The 10,595-nt window shown below is 41.4% G+C and overlaps 1 long non-coding RNA gene across 1 annotated transcript; it reads left to right on the top strand.

Annotated features, from left to right (window-relative positions):
- Positions 1 to 498: 498 nt before the first annotated feature.
- LOC123566828 (uncharacterized) lies at positions 499 to 8,192 on the top strand. The gene is made up of 3 exons (XR_006689474.3): positions 499 to 626; positions 3,559 to 3,646; positions 6,209 to 8,192. It is a non-coding gene; the product is annotated as an uncharacterized lncRNA (long non-coding RNA).
- The last annotated feature ends 2,403 nt before the right edge of the window (positions 8,193 to 10,595 follow it).

Below are 10,595 nucleotides of genomic sequence, written 5' to 3'. Positions count from 1 at the left end.
TTCAGGTCTCACAAGTGGTGTCTTCTGGGCCGGGGGAAGGGACTAGGGAGGGAGGATAAAGGGAGCAAAGTGGGGTCCACCTTCTTGTGTTGTGCTTTCCTTCATTTATGGCTTCAAAACAAGACTTGAAACAAACATTGCACAATGTTAGTAGTATCTTCTGACTGGAGGGTATGCACAGATGTATATTGTTTTGTGCTTTCTATTTTTTTGAAAAATAAATTCTCGAAACAAAAATAATTTAAAAAATAAAGATCTAGCACCTCGGGTTTTCTAATGATAAAGCCCGAATGCATACATGCCATAATAATTCTGTCAAAGGCGCTGGACTCACACACCTCAGGGAACTGCTATTAAACTCTGCTGAGTCACAGGTGCCCTGCCTGGAGAGTTGTGTGCCTTCTCAGCATCCCTGTAACCTCCTCTGTCCCCAGGTTCACAGCTCCCCTACTCAGAGGCTCTCGGCTCCTCCCTCCGCGGTGGCAGGCTGCTCTCTCTGTCCCTGCCCGCTGGCCTAGTGGGTAGTGACACAGCGCGGTGCGTTCCTGCAGGCAGGCTCAGGCCCCTGTGTACTCGGCTTGACCCAGGCAAGCTCCTGCACTTGCGGCTGAAGAGCAAGGGCTCAGGTGGGCGTTCCGGTGCGGGAACCTTGCAGGAAGGCAATCAGTCGGTTTGTATTCAAGCTGAAAAGCCCCCTCTGAAGCCTGCGATCCAGACACAAAGCGAGATGAATGTGCTTCGCTGCAGAGCTTACAGCTGGGTTATTGACTGGGACTGAGAGAGGCGTTGAAATGAAATAGGGAGACTGAAGAGATCTGCTCTTTTGATTCGGTCTCTTCCAGGATTTTGCAAGCTCCAGATGGCTTTGGTCCAAAGTGAAAAATCTCCCTGAGATCCTATTTAAAATTTGAGGGAATCAGCTGCGTAAATCATTTTTCTTTTAATAAAAAGCGAGCGCGTGCTGGTTTCTCCCCCTCCCATGTTCTGATGTGGCTGGCTCACCTGTGGCTGAGCTGTTTGAACGAGCTGGGTTTTCCTCCTTCCTCGCAAGCTTAGGTGTAAAGCAAGCCACAGTGCCTGAGAGCAGTGGAGGAGCCATGTTTATGGAGTCGGAGTACAGTCCGGAATCCAGGCGATCAGAGGCTTTAATGGATGAATAACTGTCAAAGCACAGTGAGGTGTTTGATAACCTCTAAGTCTGCTTATTGTGAGTGGAAAGCACAAGGTGAAAAAAAGAGACAGGGATGGATGAGCTTGTGTTTCTTACTCCTCCTTGCCTTTGAAGAATTTGACAATACTGTCGTCAAGTGCTCCCTGGGGAGGGTGCTCTTGGGGACCTAGGAGGATTCTGGTTTGAGGAAAGCAGAGGAGAGCTACATAATTAAGGAAGAAAGAGCAGAAATTGGGGGGTGGGGCTGCACATTTAATGCAAGAATTCAAAGTGTAGAAGTCCTGTTGAAGAAAAAGGGGGAGAAGCCCCCACTATCCAGTACCTCCAGAGGAGGAGCTGGAGGCACAGACCAGATAGGATCCCCACATAAGGTCTTCAGATAGAAAATAGGAAAACTGAGGAATCTGCTTCACTGTTGATTAAGTCTCTCCAAGGGTTTTGCCAGCTCCAGAAATTGAGCTTAAGTGGTGTTCTAGACATTAGATCATTTTTATTGCTAGTTTGCAGTAGGAGGAATTTTCCTTAATGCCTGGAAACAGGAGGGCATTGACTCTGTTTCTAATGCAGGGACATCTAATAGAGCTCAATTTGCTTGCCAACTCTGCTTGAGTGGTAGTGGCTACCTGGAGCACTCAGGAAGGGCTTTAAGGCCAGAACCAGGCTCTGGTGGAACAATACTTGATTGATTAGTGATGTCTGTCTTGGGTGTGTAATGGTAAAGGCAGCATGTGTGCCTCCTATTTGGAATTTCTGCTTTGAGATGCTTTTCCTTCTGTAGGTGTATCACCACCACTGACATCCATATAACAATCTATGCGTTAGACTCCAAGTCTTTTAGCCTCTTCTGTTAAGGAGCTTTCACCTTAAAAGGGATGGCAAAATAGTTCATCAATCATATTTTTTGTAGGTCCTTTGGAATTGGCTAAGTTTACGATTCAAGGGGCATTGGAATACTTTCCACTGCTTGCCTCACTTACCAAAATGCCTACAGAAGTTATGCCAGAGAGAGCAGACCTTAATTTTTAGGTTTATCCTCTCCAAATTTACAATCAGAAATTCGCAATTGTATGGTGAAAATAAATGTTCAGTGACTAAGTCTCCTTTCAAGGCCCTGATATAAGTAGCTTTGAGTCTAAATCCAATTTCCAAATAGACGTTTGGGCATCTCAAGTGGTGATAATAGTTATGGTGTAATGAAACTGGAAGTGTATCTGGGAGCAGAACTCTGACGCCAATGTCTTGTTGCCTATGGGAGGAAGGATAAGCCCAGTAAGAATGACTCAGGCCTTGAATCCTGATAAATTGCTGAGAGGAAGGACAGGAGAGGAATTGTGGAGAGGGGAGAGAAGGTTGGAAGGATTCAAGCCCCTGTTGCAGACAGCCCCAGCTCACCAAAAATGTGAAATACTCATTAGCCTTTACAGAGTGTGGTAGGCTGGATCATGTCCCCAGTCAAAGATGTTCAAGTCCTAATCTCTGGTCCTTGTACACCATAAAACGGACTTTATGGATGTGATTAAGACATTCAAGATAGTTAAAATATCCTGGATTATCTAAGTGGGCCTAATGCAATCACAGTGGTTCTCATAAGAAGGAAGCAGGAAGGTCACAGCCAGCAAAGGAGATGTGATAATAAAGGCAGCGGTCAATAACATGGGGCCATGAGACAAGGAATGCAGGCAGCCTCTAGAGCTGCAGTCCCCAATGTTTTTGGCACCAGGGACCAGTTTTGTGGAAGACAATTTTTTCATGGACTTGGCAGGGAGAGAGTGGTTTGGGATGAAACTGTTCCACCTCAGATCATCAGGCATTAGACTGTCATAAGGGCCACACAACCTAGATCTCTTGCATGTGCATTTCACAATAGAGCTCACACTCAGGTAAGAATCTAATGCTGCTGCTGATCTGACAGGAGGCGGAGCTTAGGTGGTAATACTTACTTGCCTGGTGCTCACTTCCTGCTGCACAGCCCAGTTCCTAACAGGCCATGGAGTGGTACTGGTCCATGGCCCAGGGGCTGGGGACTCCTGCTGTAGAAGCTGGTAAAGACAATGCCAGATCCTCCCCTAGAGCCCCCAGAAGGTACACAGTCCTATAGACCCATTTTAGATTTCTGATCTCTAGAACCATAAGAAAATAAATTTGTGTTGCTTTAAGCTACTAAGTTTGTGGCAATTATAGAAGCCATAGAAAATGAAGACATTCATCTCTGACTTATAAAGCCTCTTCTCCATCCCCACAGCCTTTAGGCTCCTGGTGACCATACCCCGATAAACACCTGTTCATAGGAAAGCAGGCCCTGTCATGTGTGGTTTAGAATGAGTTTTAGTCACACATTTCAATCACCTCAGCAGCTTGACTAATGGCAAATTTTGTCCATGCTACAGGAATTCCAAACACAAAGACCCCTTCCTAATCCCTCGACACATAAGGCTGCCAATTTAGTATCAAGAGAAGACAGGAAGAACTTTTAAGGTAGGAAATTCCTAAAATCTCAGCCTTACTTTTTTCTCCCTTGATAAGAAATCATAAGACCTGCAATTTTAAGTTCTTTTTTTCTTTCTTCATTTTCCTTTTTATTTATTTTTTCTTTCATCCCCCTCTATCACTTAGGCTGGAGTACAGTGTTGTGATGACAGTTCGCTGCAACCTCCAACTCCTGAGCTCAAGCAATCCTTTCACCGCAGCCTCCTCAGTAGCTGGGGCTGCAGATGTGTGCCATCAGGCCTGGCTGATTTTTAATTTTTTTGTGGAGACAGGGTCTCACTATGTTGCTCAGGCTGGTTTCAAACTCCTGCCTCAAGCAAGTCACCCACTTTGGCCTCCCAAAGCATTGAGATTACAGGCATGAGTCACTGTACCCAGCCCAATTTAAAATAATTTCTAATTGCTCTGTGTCAGTTAAGATACCATAAGATTTGTCTTCATATCAGCCTTCATCTATCACATTGAGGGAAATAATTACTTCAGCTCGACATATGGACTAAAAGCATCTGTATCTTTTGAGGCTAATTAAGGTGAAATTCACTGAAAACTTATTTCAGAGAAGTAGTCTGTAGGTTCCATGAGGCCGGGACCAGGGTGTATCTGTCACCATCAATGAGTTCTAGTAACTAGCAGTGTGCCTGCCACAGAGTAGACATTCAAGCAATTGATCTTCATTGAATAAATGAATGAACTAAAGTAAATAATGTTTGATAATGGTGGTTCACTAAATGAATATCCCCGAGGAAAGTAACCCATGTAGAAAATACTAAAGTCTATTGCTAAATTTTGCAAGGAATATAGTGGTCTTTGAGAGAGAAGTATGAAATACAGATTTTCTTGCATGTGATTCTTGGTGTAATTACAGGAAATTTTAATTTTCTTCTTTATGCTTGTCTGTGTTTTAAAATTTTGTGTACTGAATACGATTTACATTTGTAATCAGAAAAAAGTAATTTCTCAAAACGTTCTCAGGGAGTATGATGAGATGGCTAGAGTTACATGATTTTCCTCGGATGTGCCTTTAGCTGTCAGAGGGAGGTATTAAACTCATGAATGCAGTTAATTATTGATCCCTGGTTCTCTTACAGGAAAGAGATACATGGAAATAGCCATCAAACAAATAGGGTTTAGAGTTGTGGTAAGAAGCAATAACTGTGAGTCAAATCCTCGGTCTGTCCTTAGTACTTGTTTGACTATAAACAAGTTACTTAGTTTCTCTCAGCTCTGATGCTTTATCTATAAAATGGGGTAAACAACCATACAGGACTATTTGGGAGTTAAGTGAGACACAAGTTGTAAAGCATTTAGCCCCATGCCTGGCACATGGTAAGTGTTCAATACATGTCAGCTCTTATTATTTTTATTATTAACAAATTGAACATTCTTGGCCTTGATGCTGACATTTCCTGCTGATAGGCAAACTGATTTTTTTCAGTGCACACAAATGGAGGGCACTGGGAATCTCTGGATTTTTTCCTAGCAATAATTAGAAATGACAGAGTGATTAGGTGGCTAGAGGACATAATTAACCTCTCTGGCTCTCAGTCCTCTTTTCTGTGAAAGGAGGCGATAGAATTAGAAGACCTTTAAGGTTCCTCCCTGCTCTATGACGTTATGTGTATAAGATTTATTTTTGCATTGGAAACCTTCATTTGAAAGATAATGACTTTCTTAAAATTTCATGTATTTATTTATTTAGAACCACAGTCTATTTATTCCCTCCTACAATCTATTGTGCTAGATGAGTATCTGGGAACATAATAAGAAAGATCCTGGTATCTGGTCAATTGTCTTTGTATTCCGTATACAAGGCTGGAGGCTGATTCCAATTTTTTTGTTGTTGCTCAGGTAACTTAAATTACATTTGTCTTGGAAATGGACTAGAGGATTAAGAACCTGAGATTTTTTTTTAACCCATGCATTGTTAAAGAGAACAACAGCCAGCCATTTCAAGGTTGCAATGCCTAACTTGGTGATGAGAAATTTAAGATTGTACCTGACTAAAATGAAAAGAACCTTTTTGTTTTTTAGATGCCTGCCCTGTGGCTGCCCTGGGCTACCAATTATGGTGCCACCTTGTCTAACTTCTCACTCTGTCCATTTTCCTCCTCACGAAAATTTACCTGCACAATGTTTCATCCCCCCAGGGCCTTGCTTCTAGTTTCTATGGCAACAGTGAGCTAATCCACTCTTTATGTGCCCTTCCTACCGTCTCAAGCAAGGGAGACTTTAGGAGATGACAATGTCTTCCTGGAAGTGAAATGACATTAATGGGAAAATCTCAAACTAAGATTTAAGACTGATTGTTTGAAACCAGCAATCTGTAGTACCTCTCAAATTAAAACATGGAAGTCATCTTCCTTCCTACTTACATACAGAGCCAACCTGATGCCTTGTTATTCTTATGCTTTCCTTTGCTAAACAACATGTCCTATTCGCTGTGATCATAGTGACATGCTGGCTGTGGTCTGTCCTGCTGAGCACTGTGACTGCACAGGTGATATCCAAATTCAATCATCTAACACTTTTTCTCAACTTTCACTAATGCAGGAAGAAGTAACGCTGGAGTCAACAACAACAACAACAGCAAAACAACCTCTGGCAATTTCTTATCCTGTGTCTGACTGACCTCTTTTACATCCAAGGAAAGTATTGTCAAATCACCAATCCCCCAGAGCTACACTGTCTTGGAGATGCTAAATTGCAAAGAGAAAACATCTCAGCATTAAGGAAGAAGAGAGCTCTGGCTGTGGAATGATTAGAGGGTGCAGCATCATTTGGCAAAATGCTGCAATATCTCCTTAGGCTTATATGCTATTGTCCTGATTCTTAAGATTTTCCATCTCAGGTATTCAGACCTCTAAACTCTGTCTCCTTATCCCCAACCCTATTTACAAGTTGACATGTACCAAAAAGAGTAAATGAATGACAACAGTTTACATTGCTACTCATTCTCAAAGACATTTTCATTTTGACATGAAATAGAGATGTAATTTAAACTACAGTAGAATTTAAGTGTAGAATCAGGAAGGGGTGGGGGGAAATTAGAGGTGCAGATGATTATATAGTCCAGTAACCTAGGATTAATTGCCTCTGCATGTCTGTCTTTGGGAGAGACATAATCTCTCTAAACCTTAGTTTTCTCACTTGTATTATAGGATCATAATTGTTCCTATCTCATAAAAGGCTTCCAAAGAAAAACTAGAGCTGCATAGTAATTAAAGTGGTAAAAGCAGATTTTAATTAGGAACTATTACAGTAGGGGAAAATGTGTCTAGTTTAGTATAGCACTAGGTTCAATTCTGAATACAGCAAGCACAGGTGAAGATTTATAGACAAAGAGCAGGGTGGGAGTCAACAGATAAACAATCACTAAGAGGAAACATCAGGGGGTAAGCCAAAAATAAAATTCTAAGCCCCTCAACCAATTGAATGGAACCCTCTCTTGACCAAAGGTGTTCCAAAGTAAACCTGAGAAATGAGTTCAGGCTGTGATAGGAAGGGAGGATCAGACATACCTCATTTTTACACCCTCCTCCCTTTGTAATCCAGACACAACTTATCAGCATTAACATTAAAACAGAGCTCTGTGTAACAATAAGATACCAAATTCTAATCTGAATCTAGTATAGCATCACATGACAGGTAGCAAGCCCTGAAAGAAATAGAAACATTTTACTCCATTTTTTTTTTTGAGATGGAGTCTTGCTCTGTCACCCAGGCTGGAGTGCAGTGCTGTGACCTCAGCTCACTCCAACCTCCACCTCCTGGGTTCAAGTAGTTCTCCCTGCCTCAGCCTCCCAAGTAGCTGGGATTACAGGCACCTGCCACTATGCCCAGTTAATTTTTGTATTTTTAGTAGAGACAGGGTTTCACCATGTTAACCAGGCTGGTCTCAAGCTTCCGACTTTAGGTAATCCATCCACGTTGGCATCCCAAAGTGCTGGGGTTACAGGCACGAGCTACTGTGCCCAGGCCCCACATATATTTATTTGACATATTTTGAAATGGCCCTGCAAAGCTATCTCTTGTGGGTAAAACCTACATTCTGTAGAGAATCCCCTTCCCTTTCCATGTCTTTTCCTGATCCAGGAGAGAGTTAACTGAGTGTAGCACCTTTAAGGGTCTAGCAAGAGATATGTACCATCTATTCCCTGAAGTCTGCTAATCTGGAGGCTACATCTACATGACAAGAACCTTGGCTGATAATCCCCCTGTATCAGCCACAAACTTTTCTTTCTGCTGGCCTCAATTCTTCAGGCAGAACTTTTTAAACCAATTGCCACCAGAGAAACCTTTAAATCCACCTATGATGTGGAAGCCCCTGCTTTGAGATGTCTCACCTTTCCAGGCTGGATCAATATATACCTTACATTATTGGTTTACAACTCTGCTTGTAGTTTCTGTCCCCCTGAAGTGTATAAAATCAAGGTGTAACCCAACCACCATGGGCACATGTTCTTGGGACCTGTTGAGACTATGCCTTGAGCCTTGGTCACTTGTATTTGGCTCAGAATAAATCCCTTAAAATATTTCACTGAGTTTGACTCTTTTTTTATTGCCAGGAGTAAGGGAGGATTCTGGCTAAATGACCAAAGAGCATTCTTACTGAACGCAGATCAAGGTGATCAAATATCAGTTGGGGATAGTGGGAGATAAGGAATTTGATCAGATATCAAGGATGATCAGATATTAAGGGTGGAAGATTCTCACTAAATTGACTTAGCAGTTTTAAAATTGGGCAATGCCAAGATGAATACTGAAGGTTGAGGCCTACAGGGTTTAGAGGAGCCTAGAGTTAGCTCAAAAAGAGACTCTTTGTCAAGGTGTCCAGAAGATTAAATTAATTATCCACATATTTGTGGTAAGAGATCAAGTAAGCACTGGATATATTATGGTTCCTGTTAAAAATAAAGCATTAAGAGAAGGAAATTATGGCTGGTTGTAGAATTTGAAACATCACTTGTTTGGAAAAATGTTTATTCAAGTCATTTGCCTATTTTTTAAATCAGGTTATTTATTTTTTGCTGTTGAGTTGACTGAGTTCCTTATATATTTGGGATCTTAACCCCTTATCAGATATATAGTTTACAAATATTTTATCCCATTCCATAGGTTGCCTTCTCTCACAGGATTGTTTCCTTTGCTGTGCAGAGCTTTTTAGTTTGATACAGTCCCGCTTGTTTATTTTTGCTGTTGTTGCTTGTACTTTTGGTGTCATATCCAAAAAACGCATTGCCAAGACCAATGTCAAGGAGCTTGTTCTTGGCTGGGAATGGTAACTCATGCTTGTAATCCCAGTACTTTGGGAAGCTGAGGTGGGGGATCACTTGAGCCCAGGAGTTCAAGACCAGCCTGGGAAACATGGCGAGGCCCCATCTCTACAAAAACAGCAAAAAATTAGCTGGGTGTGATGGCACCCACCATAGTCCCAGCTACACAGAGGCAGAGGTGGGAGATGGCTTGAGCCTAGGAGGTCAAGGCTTCAGCAAGTCATATTCATGCCGTTGCATGAACTCCAGCCAGGGAAGTTGGGGCTTCAGCAAGCTGTGATTGCAACACTGCACTCCAGCCTTGGTGATAGAATGAGACTCTGCCTCAAGAAAAAAAAAAAAAAAAGAGAGAGAAAACTTGTTCCTTTTGTTTCTTTTAGGAGTTTTATGGTTCCAGGTCTTGGCCAAATAGATATATGAGAAGGTGCTTAACATCATGAATCATCAAATGCAAATCAAAACCACAATGAGATATCACCTCACACTTGTTAGGATGGCTGTTATCAAAAAGTCATAAGATAACACATATGTAGTCATTATGGAAAACAGTATAGCTGTTCCTCAAAAAATTAAAAATAAAACTATTTTCGTCATATGATCCAGCAATCTCACTTCTGGGTATATATCCAAAGTAAATGAAATCAGTAATGTCAAAGAGATATTAATGTCTGCATTCCCATGTTTGTTGTAGCACTATTCATGATAACCAAGATATGAAAACAACGAAGTGTCTGCTGATAGATGAGTGGATAAAGAAATTGATATATGCGTGCGCGCCACACACACACACACACACACACACACACACACACACACACAGGGATATTATTTAGTCTTAAAAAAGAAGGAAATTCTGCCTCTTGCAACAACATGAATCAAGCTGGGGGACATTATGTTAAGTGAAATAAGCCCTACCCAGAAAGAAAAATAGTGCATGCTTTCACTTATAGGTGAAATCTAAAAAATTCAATTTCATAGAAGCAGAGTAGAATGGTGCTTACCAGAGGTGAAAGATGGGGGAAATGGGAAGATATTAGTCAAAAAGTACAAAGTTAGTATGTAGGATGCGTAAGTTCTAGAGAGCTAATGTATTACATGGGGAGTATAGTTAGTATTGTATTCTAGAAATTTGCAAAGAAAGTAGATTTAAGTGTTCTTACTACGCACATAAAATGTTAATTAGCTTGACAGCAGTAATTTCCTATGTATATGTATTAATATATCAAAACATCACAATTTACATCTTCAAATACAATTTTAATAAAATTTTTTAAAAAATAATAACTTGTTTATTCAACAAATACTTATTAAGCACCTATAAATGTGTTCAGGCACTGCTTCATTTTATTATTTATTTATTTTTTTGAGGCAGGGTCTCACTCTGTTGCCAAGGATAGAGTGCAGTAGTGCACTCGCCGCTCACTGCAGCCTTGACTTCCTGGGCTCAAGCAATCCTCTTGCCTCAGCTTCCTGAGTAGTTGGGACTAAAGGCATGTATCATGTGTTTTGCTTTTTTTTTTTTTTTTTTTTTTGGTAGAGATAGCTGTCATCATGTTGCTGGTGCTGGTCTCAAGCTCCTGGGCTCAAGCGATCCTCCCTCCTTGGCCTCCTAAAGGGTTAAGATTACAGGTGTAAGCCCCACGTCTGGCCTCTAGACTGTTTTG

Source organism: Macaca fascicularis, chromosome 9 (assembly GCF_037993035.2).
Source record: "Macaca fascicularis isolate 582-1 chromosome 9, T2T-MFA8v1.1".
Classification (NCBI taxonomy): Eukaryota; Metazoa; Chordata; class Mammalia; order Primates; family Cercopithecidae; genus Macaca; species Macaca fascicularis.
Note: the sequence above shows the minus strand (reverse complement) of the source record. Positions and strands in the feature narration are given on the sequence as shown.